The sequence below is a fragment of the Crinia signifera genome, chromosome 7 (assembly GCF_055691185.1).
Source record: "Crinia signifera chromosome 7, ASM5569118v1, whole genome shotgun sequence".
Lineage (NCBI taxonomy): Eukaryota > Metazoa > Chordata > Amphibia > Anura > Myobatrachidae > Crinia > Crinia signifera.
In genome coordinates, this window is record NC_139223.1 from 120052763 (window position 1) to 120077530 (window position 24768).

A 24768-nucleotide genomic window follows, 5' to 3' on the forward strand; every position below is an offset into this window, starting at 1 on the left:
TTGGTAATTAAAGATCACAAAAATCCATGTAGCCTCCGTTTTTATACATATAGGGAATTTTGTAGGAACAACAACAGTCTCTTTAGCATGTGTACATACATGCAGAAATTTATTTGGCTGTATTGCTGTAAGTAGACAGGGTTATCATCAAGCAAGTTATTTAGGGGGACATTTACCAAAATGGATTCGTAGAAAAAAGGTGTATTCGTAGGGAGAAATACACCTTTTTTTTACGAATTTGTATTTTCGGGATTTACAATCCCAAAAATACAACAATTCGTAGTCCTAAAGATGGAACAGTCGTATTTGTATTTACAAATACGAATGTCTACACCATCGATAGAATACGACAGAAATCACCATTCAAAAGAATGGTGGTTTCTGATTTACTAAGCAGCCGTACTGATAATACGGCTGCTTAGTGGTGTAAAACACGACAGGAAAATAGAACACCATTTTCATGTCGTATTTGCGTTTTAGCCTGCACGGATCAGTCAGATCCGTGTAGGCTTCAGTGTAGAAAAATCGAAAATAAAATAAATAAATAAAAAAACGGCGTGGGGTCCCCCCCACAGCCGAAACCAGCACCAGGCTGACAGAGCCTGGAGCCGGTAATTAAAAATCAGGGAACCCGACAAATAGGGGTTCCCTGATTTTTAACAACCAGCCCCAGGCTCCTGCTCTGGGGCTGGTTCCCAAAATACGGGGGACAAAATGAGTAGGGGTCCCCCGTATTTTAAGAACCAGCCCCAGGCAAAACCAGCCAGCAGGGTAATGCCACAGCCTAGCGGGCCAATCAGGAGCCGAGAAAGTCGGCTCCTGATTGGCCTGTAGTGCCACAGTAAAAAACAATAGTTTGTTCTATTTTTTACACAACTATCAGCTCGATGCCCACCGCCCAGGGGCATCGAGGACAGCACCAGGCTTCAGCCTGGTCAGGTAAGTCCTGGAGGGGGGGACCCCTTTATTGGGGGGGTCCCCACTCCCCCAGGGCCCCTGGCCAGGCTGACTGGTCGGTAGGGTTAATGCTTTGGCCGGGGGGACTTGCATAAAAAGTTTCCCCCCGGCTGTGGCATTACCCTGCTGGCTGGTTTTGCCTGGGGCTGGTTCTTAAAATACGGGGGACCCCTACTCATTTTGTCCCCCGTATTTTGGGAACCAGCCCCAGAGCAGGAGCCTGGGGCTGGTTGTTAAAAATCAGGGAACCCCTATTTGTCGGGTTCCCTGATTTTTAATTACCGGCTCCAGGCTCTGTCAGCCTGGTGCTGGTTTCGGCTGTGGGGGGGACCCCACGCCGTTTTTTTTTTATTTATTTATTTTTCTATTTTTTTTTACACCTTGCAGCCTGCACGGATCTGACTGATCCGTGCAGACTGCTAGAAATAATTCGTATTAGCAGCCGTATATACGGCCGCTAATACGAATCATTACACCATCGGAGGGTTACAAAGCAGTCGTATCTGACTGCTTTGTAACTGATCCTCCGGAACACGACTTTGCATACGACTTAAACAGTCGTATGCAGTCGTAGGGAAAATACCAATACGAAAAACTAGGTTTTTCATATTGGTAAATTTCCCCCATAGTGCTTGTCTCCTCTCCCTTTAAAGTTCCCGTGAGCAAGAGATAATTGAGTGTACAAATATCAGGTTTTTTTTTATATATCTCACCCGCTGCTGGCGGCTTGCCCCGCTGGGTTAAAGGATTTCCACTCCGTAGCAGGCACTTAGAAGATCCAGAGGTGGACACCTAATTCAGTGGCGTAACTATAGCTCCGCAGCCCCCGTGGTGGCAGGGAGGCACAGAAAAAATTTGGGCGCCGGGGGTCTGTGGGGCTATAGTTACCCGCTGCTGTCTGCTGGTACCTGCCTGCGTGCCGGCACAGTCCCGTCTCTCCCAGTGCTGGCTCCTTCTTCTATAATGAAAACGGACACATAGAAAATGGCTGCCCCCATACTGCAGACAGTTTTCTGTCTGCAGTATGGGGGCAGCCATTTTCTAAGAGTCCCTTTGCATTATAGCAGCAGGAGCCGGCGTGCCGGGAGAGATGGGACTGTGACCGGAGATGCGGCTGGGCAGGTATGGGCATGGGGGGGCGCCGAGGGGAGGGGGAGGGGGGTTGGTAAAAAAAATATGCGGCGGGGGGGTGCAAAAAAGCTAGTTACGCCATTGACCTAATTCTATGGGTGTCAGTGGTTTTCCTTTCCTCCGTGTAGGGGCGGGATGTGCTGGGAGCCGGCTGCTCACGCCACCGCTGACCGGGCGCCGGGATGTGCTGGACTGTAGGAGCAGTGTGATCTTTGCTGGCGTAACAGTGTGGAGCGTGGAGAATGTGGGAGACCCAACGCCGGATAGCAATGATATCAACGCGTTTCGTTCCCTCTATCACCTGGGAACTTTTTCAACCTCACCTCCCCTGTGGTAACAAGCATCTCACTCCCCTTGGCAATGAGCATGCAACATTCACTGCCGTGAATGTGCAAATATTCTCTGTAAAAACGCTGCGGGATTTGTATAAGCTATATAAGAAATTGTTAATAAATAAATAAAACCCCTGGCACCAAGCTGAAACCCCTGGCATCGAACATGAAACCCGTAGCAATGAGCATGAAACTCATAGATAGCATGAGCATGTAGGTAAGCGGCACTTATGTGGCATAATATGTAATAGGCATATCGGCTTGTGGTATTATATGTAATGGGTATTGCAGTGTGTGACATAATGTGTAATGAGCATTACGGTGTGTGGAATAACATGTAATGCACATTCTGGCATGTTGTATAATATGTAATGGGTGTGTGGCATTGTTAAAGGCATTACGTGTCAATTTTTTGCACGCACCAGCGGCGTGCACTGTCCCTGTTTTAAATAATTTTTTCTAGCCCTGGCATAATGTTTAATGGGTATCACTGTGTAAAGCATAACGTGTAATGGGCATTATGTTGTGTGACGGAACGTGTAAGTGGCATTACGGTGTGCAAAATCAAGAACTGAACTGAAGCAAGGGTTAAAAAAATGATAAGGCAGGTCAAGGGGCGGGGCTTGGGGTGGGTCAATGGGTGGGCTGTGGGTGTGTCAAGGGGCGGACCACTGTCCAGGAATCTCTCAACACAAAGGTGGTAACCCTACCAGGCCCCATAGCAATTTCTGCACCAAGTAGTGACAAGAGGAAGGTCGTAGTGTATAATTACTGCACTCTGATGTCAGATTTGCTGGAATTATACAAATATTATTTACACATGTGCCCAGGTATTACATCCATATATAGGTATTTTAACTGAAGCATGGCATAGCAAATCTTCCAGGCACGTTCTATTCCTTGTCTTCCAAGAGATGTCCCTCTGGATAAATATCCATAATTAAACACATTATTTGCATGCAACAAAAATATTTCCTAATTAATCCTGTTCTCATAAAAATGTGCAAATAGGAACACATCTGTTTTTGTATATTTCTAGCAGAATGGAATACTGTATTCCAGCAATATTTATATTAGATTAGCAGCTTGAGTTATATTAGTAAGGGTAAAGTGCAGCCTGACCTCATAATATGATGCAATAGAAAATTGAGGGTCATGTCTTTGCTGCAATGTTTTCTTCAGTCAAAAGCATAGTCTATACGTGTCTATGGACCTTATTCTGGTTCTTTCGCTCGGATGCAAATTTGCACCATTGTGAGTGAACCAGATCCCGCCTTGCGAATGTTTGTATGCCGGGCCACCATTCTCAATGCGCGTACGTTCGCACTGGTTGCGAATGGATGTTTTCAATAAACATCCATTTGCAGCCTATGGGGTAACACCCACATCATTCAATGGTCACCGACCATTGAATGATGTGGAACGTGCACGCAGATCTAAGGTTGCCCAGAGCAACCTTAGATCTGCTTGCACATTTGGAGGGAAGTGGATGGGCAGCTGACATACGATGATGTCAGGTGCCCGCCCCCTGCACCCACTTCATCGGCCCATTACCATAAGAACACCCAGCATTTTCATGGAAACACCTATAAAAAGCTGGGTGTTTCCATATGGTGATGGGCCACCAGTCGCACCCCCCCCCCCTCCGTTTGCAAGGCTGGGTGCATACAGTTTGTTCGCCATGTACGCACACACCAAGCACATGCACATGTGCAGAAATGCACAAAGATAAAATATGGGTCCTGTGCGAATGCCTTGTGAACGGACCAGAATAAGGTCCAAAAAGGTCATGTAACCATGTACTTGGAATTGACAGATTTATAAATATTTGGGGCCCTCAGCTCCCAACTGCCATTGTTAAAACACATGACCAATATGAACTGATAGGCTGGAGCAATATTTATCAAAGAAAAACAAGGAGGTGATTCAGAGCCACTTGTAGCAGGCCTATCTCTTGGTCAGGGTTTGCTCATGCGCGAATGTGCACATGTGCAATCCCCTGGAGCGAAGGGCTTCAGCGAGTTTAACACTCGCAGGTCCGTTCTGTCAATGGTGGGTAGGAGGGGGCGGGCATTGGACGGACGCCTGTACCCCTGCAGACGCAGGTGTGTCACTGCCTGCTTAAGGGGGGGTAATTTAGCAGGGCAGTGGGTGGTGTTTACTTGCTCACTAGGCTGCGGATACACACAGTCCAGCGACCAGGCCTAAATCAAGCTCTAGCTTTATCATTCACAAAGTCTTATCACTTGTTGATAAATCAATGCCCCTATATTTGAAGAGTTTCATAATAATTATCACAATATTATATTATCAGTTTATTCTCTAAGAATATAATATTTCTTCATACAGTATAACATAATTGAAATGAAAAATGTGTTATAAAAATGTTAGTGGTTAAACAAACATTATACAAGCTGTATAGAAATCATATTCACAATTCAGGTATTCTTCTGATAAAAAATAAATATCTCTTATTTCCCGCTGCTTCCATTCCCATCCTGACATCATGACACTCAATGCGTGCTGCCACTCTCTCCTCACTATCACAGTACTCATCTGTTGACAGTATCTGTGACTCTGGGGGTACCTGTACCTTTCATATATTACATTATACTGTATGCTCGTATTCAGTTACCCCTCTCATCAATCAGGGTTAAATATGATGCAGGGGGGGGGGGGGGGGGTGTGGAGTGGGGAGGGAGCTATTCATTTAGCCTCGATAAGCTAGCACGAACCACAGCTTATCAGGGATTTTGTTTCACCTGCCTCTGAATAACAGAGCGACCTTTGGTTTTGCTTCACCTGTCTAGCATTAAGGCACAGGTTTCACTAAACTTGTGTGTTTTCAAGCAAAAAAAATAAATTGTCACATGCCTCTTTGTCCTCACTAACACATCCCTCATCTCCTGCTACAGTATACTCTTTGCTGTTGGGGACCTTACCTTTTCCACTAAACACCTCAGTCACATGATTTCCTGCTGCCTCCATTCCCTTCCTAACATCATGTCACTGCCCTTGTTGCATGCAGCCGGTTTTTAAGTGAGTTGCTTCTCTCATGCCGAGATGCTGCCGCGGGACTCCGGAGGAGTAAGTATAATGTATGGGTGTAGTGTGTGCTGTGTGGGACCCCCTGGATCCAAGGGCCTGTTTGCACTGTGCACACTGCACCCATTATGAACACCCATGGGGTCACTTATGTGACACATGCACACTGTATATACTTGAGATGTGTTTGTGTTTTGCTTTTAGATATGGATCTCCTTTTGTGTTTTGGATCTGGATTGGTTTTGCCAAAACCACCCTTTCGGGTTTTGGTTTTGAATCTGTATTTAAGAAAATAAAACAAAAAAAAAAACCCTCAAATCTATTTTTCTTTCCTACAGTTACATTAGCATCAACAACCTTAATTTCCACTCATTTCCAGTCTATTCTGAACACCTCACACCTAACAATATTGCTTTTAGGCCAAAAGATTGCAGGTAAAGTACAGTAGCTGGATGACTATGCTAAGTGACACAAGTGGGCGGCACAAACACTTGGCTCATTTAGGAATGGCACTGCAGTGGCAAACAGGATGGCAGTTTTAAATACTAGGCCCCAAAGAGCATATAATGCAAAGAAAGCGACAGGTGGTCCCCCCGGAAAAAGATGGCCAAGTTCTCCGAATCGTACAACCGCCATTTTTTTTTTACTTTTCACATTCTAAGAAGTAGCAAGAGGAAGTTGATTTTTGAAAAAGATTATTCTTTAAAAAGATGATTCTTAAAAAAGATGAATCTTGAAAAAAGATGACTATTAACAATTATGCTGTCGAATCATACAACCTCCATTTTTGATGACTTTCTACATTCTGAGAAGTGACAAGAGGAAGAAGACAGTGAGGACAAAACAAGCTGCCAATGACACCAAGTGGAAAGGATAAGGCATTGGCCTTTGTTTATGCATTACAAAAAAGATGATTATTTAAAAAGATGCTGTCGAATCATACAACTTCATTTGGTTGAGATCTGGGCTCGGATTTGGATCCGTTCAGGTCAACAAATTTAGGTGGGTTCAGATTTCTCGAGAATCGAAAATCACACTTTTAATATTTATACAGGCAGAGTTACAAACAGCAACATCCACATCTATACAGGTAGAGAAACATATCAAGACACATCTATACAAACAGAGTTACATATATATATTATATATATATATATATATAGATATATATATATATATAGAGAGAGAGAGAGAGAGAGAGACAGAGAGAGAGAGAGAGAGAGAGAGAGAGAGAGAGTTACAAACAGCAACATCCACATCTATACAGGTAGAGAAACATATCAAGACACATCTATACAAACAGAGTTACATATATATATATATATATATATATATTATATATATATATATATATATATATAGATTGATATATATATATATAGAGAGAGAGAGAGAGAGAGAGAGGGAGAGACAGAGAGACAGAGAGACAGAGACAGAGAGAGAGAGAGAGAGAGAGAGAGAGAGAGAGAGAGAGAGAGAAAGATTACATAGTTATACGTACATCCATGCAAGAATACATATAGATATGTTGCACACTCAGGCAATGTTACATGAATACATATTGGGTGAAATTTACTAAGATGTGTATTCTACTTCACATATGATGTTGCTATGGGCAACCAATCAGATCCTAATTGGTAGATTGGTTGCCCATAGCAACATCACATGTGAAGTAGAATACACATCTTAGTAAATTTCTCCCATAGAGTCAAATACATATAAGCAATATCAATCATATCTCACACAAACATGCACACAGTTGGATATATATATATATATATATATATATATATATATATATATATATATATATATATATATATATATATGTAATAGTTCCATGTAGATATCTCTGGTATGGCTTAATATTACTATGTAACCATATGAAGGGTTCATGTTATGGATCACGATGTAACCATAACATTAGTTACACTTTCAGTAGCTTTGTGCCATTAGGCAAAGAGTCACACCTGTGGAGTGTTATACTCTCAGTAGTATATTGGACTCTATGTAACAGTTTGATCTAGAAATGTACATCTATTTTCATTACATCTATTTTCATTATATAATATGTGCAAAAATAACCGCGACCCACTATAAGTTAAAAGAGTGACATTACACCCTAATAGACCAGTATTTATTACCATCATTTTTTAGAATATACCGAATTGGAAAGGACACAGCAGGAGAGGTGGTTTTGTTCATGTTCATTTCTGGTATGTACATTTTGCTTCTAATACAGTTTGCATTGGTAGTGAATTATGATACGAAACCATAAGTCTGTAAACATTCCTATCAGGCAAAGATATGTTAATATTAGACGTTATATTCTGTACCGTAATGACTGAAACATCTGATGTTATATTCTGCACCACTATGAATTGAAAATAGCACAGTGTGAATAATTCCTATATGTTGAATCACGTAGTTATCTTCCTTACAGTTAGATCTGAAGAATGCTAGCGTGGGTCCAGTTGTAATTTGTCTTTTTGTAAATTGAATAACTGTTTGTTTAAGATTGGAAGTTTTATTTAAACGGTTCAATACCGAGATAGCTATTGTAAACATTTTAACCCATTATGACGCGAACAAGGGCTCATCTGAGGAGTATGCTTATTGACACCTTGTTAACTTATTTCAGAGAACGCAAATATTCGTGATACCGAATACTAGCCGTTTCGTGACTCACGAACACCTACTTCGGACACACTTTAACGTGTACATTTCTAAGGTTCCTCTCACAGTATATCTATGAGTGATAACCACTTAAACCAAATGGTATGTTACCCACCTACATATTACCTACACTTGGGCGCAGGGGCGTAACTAGAACTTTGTGGGCCCCATAGCAAAATTTATAATGGGGCCCCCCTAACTCAGGCCCAGCACACATTATGAGACATACCGCAAAGCCCATTACGCGACACACCGCAAAGCCCATTACACATTACGCGACACACCGCAAAGCCCATTACACATTACGCGACACACCGCAAAGCCCATTACACATTACGCGACACACCGCAAAGCCCATTACACATTATGCGACACACGGCAAAGCCCATTACACATTAAGTGACACACCGCAAAGCCCATTACACGTCACACCGCAAAGCCCATTACGCGACACACCGCAAAGCCCATTACACATTACGCGACACACCGCAAAGCCCATTACACATTACGCGACACACCGCAAAGCCCATTACACGTCACACCGCAAAGCCCATTACACATTACGCGACACACCGCAAAGCCCATTACACGACACACCGCAAAGCCCATTACACATTATGCAACAATTACAAACTTACCAATGTTTTTTCTTCTTCTGTCCCACGCTGCTCCTCAGGCACCGTGGCTCCTCTCTGCGTCACAGGCGCTGGGGTATCAGAGATTTGTGCAGTGTCCCCTTACTGAGTAATGTGACAATAGCAGGAGTGGGGGGGTGCATGCCTCAGTCCCAAAGACAGGGGGCATGGCAGTATAGTGGACCCAGATACAACCCTCCTGAACTGCAGGAGGCCCCTGCTACTTCCGCCCCTAGTACTACTGTCTGGTCTAGCCTCTGAGTCAAGCAGCGCTGCGGCATTTTTAATTTGCCGCTCTCCTGAAGTAAATCACAGCTCACAGACCGGCAGCCAATCAGGAGCGACTGCCAATCTGTGAGCACTGCAGTGAGTGAATGATTAGTTCACAGACAGCGGCAGATTTAAAATGCTGCTGCGCTGTCACTACACTTTTGTCTCACTAGTGTGGGGCACGGGGGTGTTTGCCGGGGGGGGGGGGGTGTTTGATGGGGGGGGGGTGTTTTGCCGGGGGAAGGGGGTGTTTGCTGGGGACCGCAGTGGATGTAGGAGGTGGGGAGCGTATCGGCGGCAGCCGGCAGAAGGCTGGGGGAGGTGGTGGACGCGGTGACCGGCTGTGCGTCTCTGGACACAGCCAGTGACAGCGATACTTTACTGTCAGGAACAGGTTATCCTCCCTCGGCCGGCGTCACCATGTCAGAGCTACAGTAGGCAGCAGCGCAGCAGATAATCTCTCACATTCAACTAACAGTCTCTTCCGGACTCGTGCCCCGCCCCCGCCCGGCTCCTTACTTACAGTTCAGCCTCACACAGGCAGCTGCGGCAGCAGCAGCGTCTCCCTTCAAAAAATTATAAGATATCTAAGCACGGTGCAGGGGAGTGCTTGCTGTCCAGCGCCCCCCCCCAGCCGCCGGGCCCCATAGCAGCTGCACCCCCTGCACCCACGGTAGTTCCGCCACTGCTTGGGCGTATCAGACCACTGGTCCCAAAAACTCTGGTTTTCATTCATTTCTTTCTGTTTAATTCCATTCTCCAAGGTAAAGATCGCTGGTTCTACTCTCCTCCCTCTTCTTTCGTATGTTCCTTCCTCCCGTCCTATCCTTTCATTGAATACTATAACATTACCCATTCACAGCATTGTTTCACCTTTATAGATCTTGGTGTATTACCCCTGAAGAAGTCCCTAGGGGACGAAACGCGTAGGGTTTCTCAGACCAATAGACATCTGAGGTCGAATCAGGAATCTATACACCTATGTGAAAACACTTACCGGAAAATTGTTGTATTCTGTATTTTATTTTATATATTGTATATGAAAACTTTTTATTGTCTGGAATAAACATATTCTATTTTTAAGAAAAGTCTGATGTTGGTGAAACACATCTAAGCGCACCTCTATACCTTTGTCTTCATCTCTTTCCATTGGACCTCTATTAACAGCGAGGCCCTAGAGTAGTGCTGCTTCCCTAAAAGCGCAGGTTAAGGTCACAACCACCCTTTTTTTTCTGATATATATATATATATATATATATATATATATACACAGATGCAGGGGTCCGGCACAATCCTCCAATTAAACAACCACTCGGGTGCCTCCAAAAATGGATAGGTAGCCGAAAGAATACTGAGTGGCACTCCAGAGATTTTAACCAAAAAACAATTTAATCCAAACGAACACCAACGTTTCAATGCCTACTTGGGCATTTTCATCAAGGCTTCCCAAGTAGGCATTGAAACGTTGGTGTTCGTTTGGATTAAATTGTTTTTTGGTTAAAATCTCTGGAGTGCCACTCAGTATTCTTTCGGCTATATATATATATATATATACTGCTCAAAAAAATAAAGGGAACACTAACATAGCACATCCTAGATCAGAATGAAAGAAATATTCTTATTAAATACTTTGTTCTCTACATAGTTGAATGTGCTGAGAACAAAATCACACAAAAATAATCAATGAAAATCTAATTTATTAACCCATGGAGGTCTGGATTTGGAGTCACACTCAAAATGAAAGTGGAAAAACACACTACAGGCTGATCCAACTTTGATGTAATGTCCTTAATACAGGCCTCCATGTGTCTGTATTACCTCCCTACAATGCCTGGGCATGCTCTTGATGAGGTGGCGGATGGTCTCCTGAGGGATCTCCTCCCAGACCTGGACTAAAACATCCGCCAACTCCTGGACAGTCTGTGGTGTGGTGTTGGTGGATGGAGCGAGACATGATGTCCCAGATATGCTCAATTGAATTCAGGGCTGGGGAATGGGCGGGCCCGTCCATAGCATCAATGCCTTCGTCTTGCAGGAACTGCTGACACACTACAGCCACATGAGGTCTAGCATTGTCTTGCATTAGGAGGAACCCAGGGCCAACCGCACCAGCATATGGGGACTTATTCTAGTTCACTCTTTCTGACAAATTCCTTCTTAGATGGACAAAACCATGTGCACTGCAGGTGGGGTATATATATATCCAAATCAGATATACGGACTGGGGAACCCTTCACCTTCATCTAGAGCCCCAGCAGCAACTCTCTTCCCCATGTTGGTAGAATTAAAAAATGTTGGTGTAGCCCCGCCCTATTGCCCGGGTAATAGGAGCATGTGCTGGTTCCACCAGTGAGGGCTCAGCACAGGCTCCTCTGACCCCAATGATTTGCCATAGAGCTGCAAGTGAAAGAAGCTTCTGTTCTAATTATGTATCCCTCAAAATTTGCTGGGTTTTCCCTAATGCGGTTCTCCCAAAATAGAAAATGATGATGTTGAGCACTGCATTTGTTTTGCTTTTTTCTACAATATGTTTAGAATATGTCTTATTCTCAAAAATGAAAAAAATAAAATAAATAAAACGAATATAATATCTGTCCAGAGTATGTATTGAAATAAAACATAGATGTGTAATGACAAAGGAAATACTTTAGGATCAAGAGCAAAAAGTTCCAGAGTTCCTCTTTGTCAAATGTACAGTTAAATGCTTGTGGAATCGAGGTTGGTTTTCCAGATTAGCTGCTTAAAGTGAAATATATTGAAATGGGTGTACCTTGGTTTGACTAATCCTAATTAGAGAATCGGAATCTCACATCCCTAGATAGCACCTTTTACATTACACTACCTGACAGTTTGAACATATTTCCACCTGTCTTCTTTTTGATACCTATACATACAACTTGAATATTGCCAAAGAATGTTTGTATGCTGTATAACATGTGCTCAACCTTCAAGACCAGATTTTCTTTATTATTATGTTACCAGTAACATCTTGAAAGTTATTGTTGGGTATAAATAAAACCCACTGCTGTTTCCCATCTAGACAACATGTTTAAAGTGTTATAATGTTTATTAGCTCTCTAGCTAAGCTTCTCGATGACTGATGGAGCCATGGATTAATCATGTTAGTTAGCAAAGTGCTTGAGTGTTTCTTTTGTAATGGATTATGTCATGTAGCCGAAACAAAACATTACTCATACATATGGGCAACTATCTCTTCTTTTACTGGTTGACAAGTTGTCTCTACCTTTAGAGTATAAGATCATGACTACAGAAGCTTAAGTATAACGGTTTGGATGCTGAATGACATGCCTCCTTGGAACTTTAAGAGATGCTGGCAGCCATGTTTCAGATAATCTGTGGATACTACTTCCCATCCAAAGAGACAGAATGTTCCCTAAAGAAATAACACTATGAGAAAAAAAATATGTTTTGGATTATGTGGAGCTGCCAATCTGTCCATCATGTCAAGGATTTCATGCTAGCAATTTCCTGCTCTCAGAATGGTGGGGGTGGCCCGGGGCTCTCCATCTGAACACAGAATGTTTGGCGTATGCTGTCAGTGTAAAAATGTCTTGTTTTTACTGTTTGTGCCAGCAGACCTAAAAGTAGGTCCGACATTTGTGGATGCAATTTCCTTTTCTGGAGAAATATAGAACAAGAACTAATTTTCCACATGAACTAGGGCTAGTGGGATGGTACCCTTCCAGTGTAGCTGGTACTGATTCTCCGTGAATGTAGCTGTTTTTTGTAATCTGGAGCACACTGCATTTTATTTCTTCAGATTGATGCATGTTAATGATATTATCCTAAAATCTGTAATACATGGGGAGTAAGGATATACAGATTTGTTAGATTTGTGTTCAAACTGAAATACAACAGATCCGCATTCCTCAATGTTTTGGGACCGGTGCCGGATAGCTCAGTGCCGCCCCCTGAAGTTGCAAAGCAGCCTCTCCTCTCCAGGCTACAGAGAGGGTACTGTGAAGTAGATAACTATGCCATACTTGACTACTCTACAGGAATGGCCAGGAAGCTCCCAAAAATTGGGTGGCACTCCTGACCACCCGGAAAAGTGGACAAGCCTCCTGCAGCCAATTTATATCCACTGCACCCCCTACATTGACCCCTGCAGCTGCCTGCTACCAGAGGGAGCAGACAGAAAGCCGTCATGTATGATTTGGGTCCAGATGCACCAAGCTTCCAACGGCCATGTTACAGACTGTGTTCGAAAAATGACAGTTGAGGGCTGGTCAGCTCTCCGCTTTATGACTTTTTGAAGCTTGGTGCATTTGGCCCTTTGGACTGCTTCCATTGTATTTTCTTATTCCACTGTACAATTTCTCAAGGGTAGATTTACTACTACCCATAGCAAAAAAAAAATCAGAGTGTGTTTGGCTGCTATGTACAAAACAAGCACTTTTCTGTTTTGGAGGTTTTAGTAAATCTACCCATCAGTCTGTTGCTGTCTGTTTGCCTCCATTCCTTCTTTGCATCATGATATTGGTTTGGATCAAGTGGATATCCATCAGGAACTGGTAAAAACAGCTGCTTAGCTTCATTGGAAAAGTCCCTAGTCCTAGCATACTGTACAGTATGTTGCCTATTTGTTTTTCAGTGCCCCCATCAGCTCCCGGAATTATTGATTTCAATATTTATCTTTTATTTTATATATATATATATATATATATATATATATATATAGTGGGGGTGGTCCGCCGGCACTCGATTCCTTGTTAGGCTCTTATGCGCCCGGTGCCTTCGGAGCTGGAGCCGCCGCGGCGAGTCCAGATAACATAGTATGAGGGAGCGTGGCACTCGGGACTGAGGTAAATAAATACAAGTATCCGAATCCTCGGTTGACGTTTCAGCCCTTTAATGGGCTTTTCTCAAGTTATGTAAGCTGTTTTGAGAAAAGCCCATTAAAGGGCTGAAACGTCAACCGAGGATTCGGCTACTTGTATTTATTTACCTCAGTCCCGAGTGCCACGCTACCTCATACTATATATATATATATATATATACACATGAAGGAATCCAGGCACTCTCTAACGAAACACAACGACTCCGGTGCCTTTCTATCCCCACGGTAGGGGAGAGATATGTCCAGGATAAGTAGACGGCACTCTGGAGATTTTTCAATAGAAACTGCACGGCGGCAGATCAAACAGTCAGAAAGACAAGAAGTCGGTCAGTGTGTCAACGTTTCGGGAAGTGAAACCCTTTATCAAGACATAACAAGTGAAAAAATACATACTCACATTTATAGGGGAGTGTGGGGGCAGGAGCACCTCGTGCAGCCATCACCTGCACGGCACCCGGCGAGTAATAGATGACGTCATCCCAACCCCGCAGACGGGGAATCGGGGTCACCGGGGGGCGTGGTGAAAAAAATCCAAGCTGGTGTCCATGGAAACCATGGACGCTGTGTACGGTGTCTCCGTCCAAGAGGAGAACACCGTCGCGTGAAATGAGGAAAGGAACGGAACGGGGGACCGCTGGGGTACTGACAGATGACAGCTGCAATCGGGGCTGTGGAGACATGAGATGAAGCAACATGAATACATACGTATACACAATATACAAGCGGCAAAAGCTGTCATCACATCATGGCAGAACTGAGTGCTGTACAGCGCGTGCGAGTGCTGAGCGGTGTGAGGCAAGGGAGCGGGTGTCTATCACGGAGTGTGTGTGTGCAAACTGAAGTGTGTGAACAATACAAAACGTGCGGCATGCTGAAAACTAAAAACAATGTGCAACAATATGTGCTCATGAGGTGCGTGAGGAGGGAGGACTCTGACCACGTTGCTGAAAAATCAGCAACGCGCTACAGCCAACCTCCACCCTGCGTGTGCTGGAGTGTGAGATAAATGTGGTAATATGAACAGCGCAACCAACAAGGTGCACTGTGTGGTGGGGCTAAGAGAAGGACTACAGTGCAGTCACCGGTGTGGACGTGATGTGGAGTGTGGGTAGGGCTAGTGAAGTGCCTACTACCTAGTGAGAAGAGCCTCTACGTGCACCCAAAAAACTAAGAAAAATAAATAAAAATAAAAATAAAAATAAAAATAAAAGGAAAAAAGCAATAAAGGCAGTACATGGCAGACATAGTATAAAAAAGCGCTGGAGGGATCAATAGAGTATGGGGAATGAGCCCACGCTATCGGTGGGACAAAAGTCCAACAGGGAGAACAGTCCATGGGGGGCTGGTACTAAAGGCTAAGTGAGCAGTCCGGGTTTACAAAAAGCAGGACAGGGGAAGAAGTTCATTGAGTCCACAGGGTTGTACAGTGTTCAGTCTGTGAATCCATTTCGCTTCACATCTCAAGAGGGCTCTGCCCCTGTCGCCACCGCGAATGTTCTCTGGGATGTGGTCGATCATCTTGTATTTCAGGCTGGGAAGACTGTGTTGAAAGGTTCGCCAGTGTCTGGCCACCGGTTGGTCAGAGCCTTTAGGGCCGAGAGCAGCCCTGATGCTGGATTTGTGGAGGGCCATCCTCTCTTTAAATTGTCTAATGGTTTTACCCACATACATGGAACCACAGGGGCATTTGATGTAATACACCACGTAGCGGCTTGAGCAGGTTAAGGGGTGTTTGATGGGGATCTTCTTCCCTGTGTGAGGGTGGAAGAAGTGGTCCCCAATCTCCAGACCACTGCAGGTCACGCATTTAAGGCAGCGGAAATTGCCATTCTTCCTTTTCAGAAAGGTCGGTTGATTCTCTGTTTTCAGCTGAGAAATGTCATTATGCACCACTAGGTCTTTTATATTCCTGCTGCGTTTGTAGGCAGGCATGAGTGTGCTATTTTTCAGGGCCGGTGCCTCCGGGTTACAAGCGATGAGGGGCCAGATTCTTCTGGCAGCCTTAACATGTTCAGTGCTGGATGTGGAAAATCATTGTGTCCACACAATGCGATTCTCAAGGGAGGGGGTGATCTTGGGGATGAGCAGCGAGTCCCTATTCATTTTCAGGACTTTATCCCTAGTGCGTCTAAGTAGCTTGATGGGATATCCTCTGGCCGCATACTTCATGGCCATATCTTTAATTTCTGTAGCTGCGTCGCTGGTTTTGGAGCAGATCCTACGGGCTCTGAGGAACTGCGAATAGGGCAGTGACCATTTGGTAGCTGAGGGATGAAAGCTGCTTCCCAGAAGCGCTGTGTTTCTGTCTGTAACCTTGTGGTGTACAGTGGTGATGAGTTGTAGGTCTTCCGTTTGCTCAATGTGGACATCCAAAAAATCAATGCTATTGAAGCTGCAGTTGTAGGTGAATTTAATGTCACAGTCAGCTGTATTGATGCGGTCCATCATGGAAATGAAGCTGGTTTCTGTGTCATCCCACAGCAGGATAATGTCATCAATGTACCGGTAATAGAGTTTGATACTAGCTGTGTCGGCAGGATCTGTGAAAAATAAATCGTTTTCTGTCTCAAACATGAAGATGTTTGCCAGGCTGGGGGCCACACAAGACCCCATTGCCACCCCCGAGTGCTGCAGATAGGGGACACAGCTAGTATCAAACTCTATTACCGGTACATTGATGACATTATCCTGCTGTGGGATGACACAGAAACCAGCTTCATTTCCATGATGGACCGCATCAATACAGCTGACTGTGACATTAAATTCACCTACAACTGCAGCTTCAATAGCATTGATTTTTTGGATGTCCACATTGAGCAAACGGAAGACCTACAACTCATCACCACTGTACACCACAAGGTTACAGACAGAAACACAGCGCTTCTGGGAAGCAGCTTTCATCCCTCAGCTACCAAATGGTCACTGCCCTATTCGCAGTTCCTCAGAGCCCGTAGGATCTGCTCCAAAACCAGCGACGCAGCTACAGAAATTAAAGATATGGCCATGAAGTATGCGGCCAGAGGATATCCCATCAAGCTACTTAGACGCACTAGGGATAAAGTCCTGAAAATGAATAGGGACTCGCTGCTCATCCCCAAGATCACCCCCTCCCTTGAGAATCGCATTGTGTGGACACAATGCTTTTCCACATCCAGCACTGAACTTGTTAAGGCTGCCAGAAGAATCTGGCCCCTCATCGCTTGTAACCCGGAGGCACCGGCCCTGAAAAATAGCACACTCATGCCTGCCTACAAACGCAGCAGGAATATAAAAGACCTAGTGGTGCATAATGACATTTCTCAGCTGAAAACAGAGAATCAACCGACCTTTCTGAAAAGGAAGAATGGCAATTTCCGCTGCCTTAAATGCGTGACCTGCAGTGGTCTGGAGATTGGGGACCACTTCTTCCACCCTCACACAGGGAAGAAGATCCCCATCAAACACCCCTTAACCTGCTCAAGCCGCTACGTGGTGTATTACATCAAATGCCCCTGTGGTTCCATGTATGTGGGTAAAACCATTAGACAATTTAAAGAGAGGATGGCCCTCCACAAATCCAGCATCAGGGCTGCTCTCGGCCCTAAAGGCTCTGACCAACCGGTGGCCAGACACTGGCGAACCTTTCAACACAGTCTTCCCAGCCTGAAATACAAGATGATCGACCACATCCCAGAGAACATTCGCGGTGGCGACAGGGGCAGAGCCCTCTTGAGATGTGAAGCGAAATGGATTCACAGACTGAACACTGTACAACCCTGTGGACTCAATGAACTTCTTCCCCTGTCCTGCTTTTTGTAAACCCGGACTGCTCACTTAGCCTTTAGTACCAGCCCCCCATGGACTGTTCTCCCTGTTGGACTTTTGTCCCACCGATAGCGTGGGCTCATTCCCCATACTCTATTGATCCCTCCAGCGCTTTTTTATACTATGTCTGCCATGTACTGCCTTTATTGCTTTTTTCCTTTTATTTTTATTTTTATTTTTATTTTTATTTATTTTTCTTAGTTTTTTGGGTGCACGTAGAGGCTCTTCTCACTAGGTAGTAGGCACTTCACTAGCCCTACCCACACTCCACATCACGTCCACACCGGTGACTGCACTGTAGTCCTTCTCTTAGCCCCACCACACAGTGCACCTTGTTGGTTGCGCTGTTCATATTACCACATTTATCTCACACTCCAGCACACGCAGGGTGGAGGTTGGCTGTAGCGCGTTGCTGATTTTTCAGCACCGTGGTCAGAGTCCTCCCTCCTCACGCACCTCATGAGCACATATTGTTGCACATTGTTTTTAGTTTTCAGCATGCCGCACGTTTTGTATTGTTCACACACTTCAGTTTGCACACACACACTCCGTGATAGACACCCGCTCCCTTGCCTCACACCGCTCAGCACTCGCACGCGCTGTACAGCACTCAGTTCTGCCATGATGTGATGACAGCTTTTGCCGCTTGTATATTGTGTATACGTATGTATTCATGTTGCTTCATCTCATGTCTCCACAGCCCCGATTGCAGCTGTCATCTGTCAGTACCCCAGCGGTCCCCCGTTCCGTTCCTTTCCTCATTTCACGCGACGGTGTTCTCCTCTTGGACGGAGACACCGTACACAGCGTCCATGGTTTCCATGGACACCAGCTTGGATTTTTTTCACCACGCCCCCCGGTGACCCCGATTCCCCGTCTGCGGGGTTGGGATGACGTCATCTATTACTCGCCGGGTGCCATGATGTGATGACAGCTTTTGCCGCTTGTATATTGTGTATACGTATGTATTCATGTTGCTTCATCTCATGTCTCCACAGCCCCGATTGCAGCTGTCATCTGTCAGTACCCCAGCGGTCCCCCGTTCCGTTCCTTTCCTCATTTCACGCGACGGTGTTCTCCTCTTGGACGGAGACACCGTACACAGCGTCCATGGTTTCCATGGACACCAGCTTGGATTTTTTTCACCACGCCCCCCGGTGACCCCGATTCCCCGTCTGCGGGGTTGGGATGACGTCATCTATTACTCGCCGGGTGCCGTGCAGGTGATGGCTGCACGAGGTGCTCCTGCCCCCACACTCCCCTATAAATGTGAGTATGTATTTTTTCACTTGTTATGTCTTGATAAAGGGTTTCACTTCCCGAAACGTTGACACACTGACCGACTTCTTGTCTTTCTGACTGTTTGATCTGCCGCCGTGCAGTTTCTATTGAAAAATCTCCAGAGTGCCGTCTACTTATCCTGGACATATATATATATATATATATATATATATATATATATATATATGAAGTTTTTTTGGGGATTGGTGCGCTGACACCTGCTTAATAATTATTCCAACTACTTTAGGAAGTCCACAATCCTCTTAAAGTTTACGCTTGTTCCTACAAGGTTTGGAAACTGCAGCACCCTTCTTCTGTCTCTGTCCCAAGAGACACCGCCAAAGCAATCTACAAACAAAGAATGAGAAGGGGCGCCCAATAGCGTAGTAACACATAAAAGTTTATTTAATAAAAAGTGAACATGATCACTAGTACATTGCTCGTACCATAAAAGTCCTCAGTGGTGGACTTTAAAACCACATGGTGTATTTATAATTAGCCACTCTGGCAAATGTCAGGAACGCTAGCTGCATACACAGCTGATCACTCACGGACACCACGTTGAGAGATCCCCGGCTAGCGGCGCTTGTAGTTTGTATCACCGGCGGGCTGCTCGGCGGCTGCTTGCTGCTTGCGTCTCCTGCTTGGAAAGAGCGTCAGTCAGGCCACGCCCCTACGCATTTCGTCAAGGATGTTGGTCATTATCGCATCGCATTCCATACACCCGATGGCATGCGATACGATGCGACGCGATTTTTGCCCCCTATACAATGAAAAATTGTATAATCACCATAAATGGTTTTTAAGCACCCAAATGGGTGCTTACAATGTTAAATGCACCCCCACGCCACCCCCCACTATAAATGTGAACCCGAAGCGTGGCGAGCGTAACGAGCCCGCGAGGGGCGGCGGTAAGCATCCTATGACCTTTTCATACCCCCACTATCCACGTCGGCGTGGAGTTGAGAATAGAAAGTGTGGCGAGCGCAGCGAGCCACCGAGCCCGAAGTGTGGCGAGCGCAGCGAACCCCGCGTGGGGACGCGGATACCTTCACAGGTATCCGCGTCCCCTCGCGGGCTTCACAGGTATCTGCGTCCGCTTGCCAAGCTTCGGGTTCGGTGGCTCGCTGCGCTCGCCACACTTTCTATTCTCAACTCCACACCGACGTGGATAGTGGGGGTATGAAAAGGTTTTAGGACGCGTACCGCCGCCCCTCGCGGGCTCGCTGCGCTCGCCACGCTTCAGGTTCACGTTGGGTGTGGGGGGTGTCGTGGGGGTGCATTTAACATTGTAAGCACCCATTAGGGTGCTTATACAATTTTTTATCGCATCGCATCGCATTGTATGGCATTGTATGCCATATACAATGTCATACAATTTAAAAATTGTATGACATTGTACAACATCGCGCGATATCGCATCGCATACCATCGCATGCCTTTTGGCAGATTTCCACCAACCTGTTCACAGACAGAAACACGCTGTTAAGATATGAAAGTTTCCATCCTACTCCGGCTATCAAAGGGCTCCCATACTCGCAATTTTTGCGAGTGTGCAGAATAACTAGCGACATGACAGATATGCAGGTGCAGCTATAGTATCTCTTATGACTGATAAGTTTGTACAGTGCTGTTGTTATCCAGTTTGTTTTATCACTGTCTACTATTGTAAAGCGCAATGGAATCTGCTGCGCTATGTAAGAAACTGTAAATAAATAAATAAATACAGCGGGGTTACCCTCCTAAAATATTAAAAGCAGCCATGGAGAGAGCCTTGTCTAAATCTTGTCAAGAGCTTTTATTTTAAAAATCTAATCAGAGAAAAGAAAAAGTATTTCCTTGGGTAAATCAGTACAATGAAAGAAGTGGCCACACTAGCAAAAAAAGCCAAACAATGCTGGTCATTATGTGCTGATTTGGAACTCAAGTTTCTACAAGACTTGTCGCCTATATTATATAGGAAAGACATAGTGCCAATTCAAAGTACGTATGGCACAGCACCACACAGCCATAAGGGCAGCACTGAACATAGGGACAGGAGACCAACCCGTTGCAAACCATTTTGCGGCCTTTAAGCATGGCATGGCAACGCTAAAACACAAAGTCATCGACCACGTTCCTTCCACAATTAGAGGCGGTGACCGTGCAAAACAACTCCTACAATTGGATATACCGATTAAACACATTGCGCCCCAAAGGTCTCAATAACTCTTTATTTAGCACAGCTCAAAATTTTGAGTTTGCAACCCTAGACAGAGGGATATTATAGTTATATGTTTCAATATTTATATAGGCTGGCTGCTAGACAGATAGGGGGAAATTTACCAATATGAAAAACCTAGTTTTTCGTATTGGTATTTTCCCTACGGTTGCATACGACTGTTTAAGTCGTATGCAAACTCGTGTTCCGGAGGGTCAGTTACAAAGCAGTCAGATAGACTGCTTTGTAACCCTCCGATGGTGTAACCATCCGTATTAGCGGCCGTATATACGGCTGCTAATACGAATTATTTCTAGCAGTCTGCACGGATCAGTCAGATCCGTGCAGGCTGCAAGGTGTAAAAAAAAATAGAAAAAAAAAAAAATAAATAAAAAAAAAATGGCGTGGGGTCCCCCCCACAGCCGTAACCAGCACCAGGCTGACAGAGCCTGGAGCCGGTAATTAAAAATCAGGGAACCCGACAAATAGGGGTTCCCTGATTTTTAACAACCAGCCCCAGGCTCCTGCTCTGGGGCTGTTTTTCAAAATACGGGGGACAAAATGACTAGGGGTCCCCCGTATTTTAAGAACCAGCCCCAGGCAAAACCAGCCAGCAGGGTAATGCCACAGCCGGGGGGAGACTTTTTATGCAAGTCCCCCCGGCCAAAGCCACTACAAGTGCCAGCAAGCCTCCCGCCGACACGGAGCCGCCGACACGGAGCCGCCGACACAGGAGCCAGCGACCTACCAACGGGATCAAGATAGGTAAGTATCAGTATGTGTGTAATGTGTGTATTAAACTTTTATTTAAAATGGGTGTCAGTGTGTTTTATTTAACTATTTTTTTTACTGTGGCACTACAAGACCCAGCGGGCCCTTTAATGCCCAGCAGGCTGGGACTTGTGGTTCTCCAAGTCCCAGCTTGCTGGGGAGGCTTGCTGGCACTTGTAGTGCCACAGTAAAAAACAATCGTTTGGTCTATTTTTTACACCGCTATCAGCTCGATGCCCACCGCCCAGGGGCATCGAGGACAGCACCAGGCTTCAGCCTGGTCAGGTAAGTCCTGGAGGGGGGGGACCCCTTTATTGGGGGGGTCCCCACTCCCCCAGGGCCCCTGGCCAGGCTGACTGGTCGGTAGGGTTAATGCTTTGGCCGGGGGGACTTGCATAAAAAGTCTCCCCCCGGCTGTGGCATTACCCTGCTGGCTGGTTTTGCCTGTGGCTGGTTCTTAAAATACGGGGGACCCCTAGTCATTTTGTCCCCCGTATTTTGGGAACCAGCTCCAGAGCAGGAGCCTGGGGCTGGTTGTTAAAAATCAGGGAACCCCTATTTGTCAGGTTCCCTGATTTTTAATTACCGGCTCCAGGCTCTGTCAGCCTGGTGCTGGTTTCGGCTGTGGGGGGGGACCCCACGCCGGTTTTTGTCTGGCTTTGTCTGGCTTCCCCATCAAGCCATTTTGTGGACTGACTATCTGGGGCTTGAGTGACAAGAGTTATCCCTACCTCGGGTACATCACTGTACCATTGAAGTTTCCAAGAGAAATAGCTGTAATAGAAAAGGAGGTAGAGGTGGTTGAACTTGTTTTCCTTAATAGTAAAGGAGAACCTTGAGATGTCCCAGTGATTATGGGAACAAACTCCCACTTGTTTGAGATACTGGCCAAATGGTGCAAAGAGGCAGGAGGGGCAAATTATGGTAAAACGCTTACAATTCACCATCTGTGTTTGGATGCTTATAAGAAGAAGGAAGAGGGAAAGAGTTCTTCAAAATATACCAAATTACACATGCAAAGTTTTGATCCCTGCTTTGCTGGAAGTGATGCTGGTCAAGAAGACAAACAATGGCTTGTTGAGTAAATGCTGCAAAGAGAGGCTGCCTTCTCCTCAGAGGACTGGGATTTGGGCCAAGCCATAGGGGTGGAACACCGCATCAGGCTGACAGATGACAGGCCTTTCCGAGAACGGTCAAGACGCCTAGCACCTGCTTATTTGGATGATGTTCGAGAACATTTAAGAGAGATGGTCGAGAATGATGTAATCAAGAAATCAGAGAGCCCCTATGCATCCCCTATTGTAGTAGCTAGAAAGAAGAATCGGAAAATATGAATGTGCGTGGATTATCGGACTTTAAACAAGCACACTATCCTGGACCAGTACACAGTCCCTAAGGGTGACATGGGTGACATGAACTTCAGAGAAGTGCTGGTCTACTTGGACGATTTGATAGTATTTGGCCGAACATTAGAAGAGCACAATAAAAGACTCCTCAAAGTGCTGGATCACTTCATGAAAAAGGGGTTGAAGTTGTCTCTTGACAGGTGTAGTTTCTGCCAAGCCAAAGTCAAGTATGTGCGACATACTGTATTGTGGACAGAAATGGAATTTCTACAGATTCAGCAAAGATAGAAGCAGTGATAGAGTGGCCTCGACCAACAAAACTGAAGGACTTATGGTCATTCTTGGGGTTTGGTAACTTCTTCACACCAGGGCCGGATTAACTCATTTTGCAGCTGAGGGCTAGGGCTTTCCAACGAGCCCGGTCCCCTGTCACTAGCCCCCCGGGAACCGGAGATACCACCAGGAAAATTTGGAAAGTTTTCCCCATAGGATAACATGGGACCCGCTAATTCTGACCCCCACCCAGTTCCAATGGCTGCCAGTTCCCTCTCCGGTGTCACAGATTTCACTCAAACCCAAATCGCTGGGCCTTCAATCTAATACATGATGGTCCATATAGGTTCATTGGTTCCAGAGATATTGTGGGTAAACAGATTTTTTTCATTTCTGAAATGTTATTTCATGGCTATTCATGTTGTTTGAGGGCAGATTTCTCTGGAACCAAATGGCCCAGAATCATTGGAAGCCCACTCAAAAGTTCTTCAATATGATACTGATCTCATGTAAATTGGCTAGTTGGTTCCAAAGATATAGCTGGTTGGTTTTCTCTCCCCCTCACACCAGAAAATGCAGGGACTAGGCTGGTGTAAATGTGGCCAGCCCAGTCTCTGCATTTTCTTTTGTGAAAGGGGTATTATTTCCAATAGCTGGGACCTACAGTGCCCTGAATACAGCCGGGAAGCCCCTTGCTCTCTGCCCAGCCGTCAAGGGCTGTCATTTCTGCTCGACGGCGGTTGTCCCCAGTTACTGCAAGCATGTAATCCTCCTTGGCAATGAGCATGTAATCCCACATGGCAACGAGCATGGAACCCCTGGCAATGAGCATGGAACCCCTGGCAATGAGCATGTAGGTAAGCAGCCCTTACGTAGCATCATTTTTAATAGGCATTATGGTGTTTGGCATAATACGTAATGAACATTGTGGTGTGTGGCTTAACATGTAATGGGCATTATGGTGTAAATGCGTTTTAATGCGTGCTTTTGGCACGCAATGCCCCTATTTATGAAGCATATTGTGCGTAATTGCTCAATCCATTTGCTATAGTGTGTATTTTGGCTCAATCCATGTGTCAAAATGTGAATTTTGCCTTAATCTGTGTGGCATAATGTAAATTTTGACTCAATCCGTGTGCCATAGTGTGAATTTTGGCTCAGTCGGTGTGAATTTTGGCTCTTTCCA